At 37.4% G+C, this 479-nt stretch overlaps 1 protein-coding gene across 1 annotated transcript in view; it reads left to right on the top strand.

The window, feature by feature from the left end:
- cntnap2a (contactin associated protein 2a) overlaps positions 1 to 479 on the top strand; it is a 408,589-nt gene that overhangs the window by 84,982 nt on the left and 323,128 nt on the right. The gene's annotated exons all lie outside the window — the stretch shown is intronic.

The following is a 479-nucleotide window of genomic DNA, read 5'->3' as shown; positions in this document are numbered from 1 at the left end:
CAGGCAAATTCCAAATGGAAGTGATCATCCCTATCCCCTTGGAGTGGGGACTTTGGAGTGAGCAGGGCACGTGCGTGCCATTATGTAGTCGTTTGGAATGCACTTGGCAAAGGGAGCAATGTAATTTCCTCATTATCTTCAGCTGGCATGTTCCCGTGACGACGCAGCATGTTGTCCATCAGCAGATGTCGCTGTTTTACTGTCATAGATGTCTTTTTATTGTTGTTAGCATAACTTTTGCAAATAAACATACATTTTATAAAAAGTTTTATATGTATTAGTTTTATATATTATATAGCATATTTTAAAGGGGTCATATGATGCTATTTAAAATTTTCCTTTCTCTTTGGAGTGTTACAAGCTCTTGGTGCATAAAGAAGATCTGTAAAGTTGCAAAGACTAAAGTCTCAAATCCAAAGAGATATTCATTATAAAAGTTAAGTCAACCACGCCTACCTAAAACGGCTCATTCTAACACG

Source organism: Sinocyclocheilus rhinocerous, unplaced genomic scaffold, assembly GCF_001515625.1.
Source record: "Sinocyclocheilus rhinocerous isolate Xijiao unplaced genomic scaffold, SAMN03320098_v1.1 scaffold65, whole genome shotgun sequence".
NCBI lineage: Eukaryota > Metazoa > Chordata > Actinopteri > Cypriniformes > Cyprinidae > Sinocyclocheilus > Sinocyclocheilus rhinocerous.
This window is presented reverse-complemented; position numbering and strand designations above follow the sequence as displayed.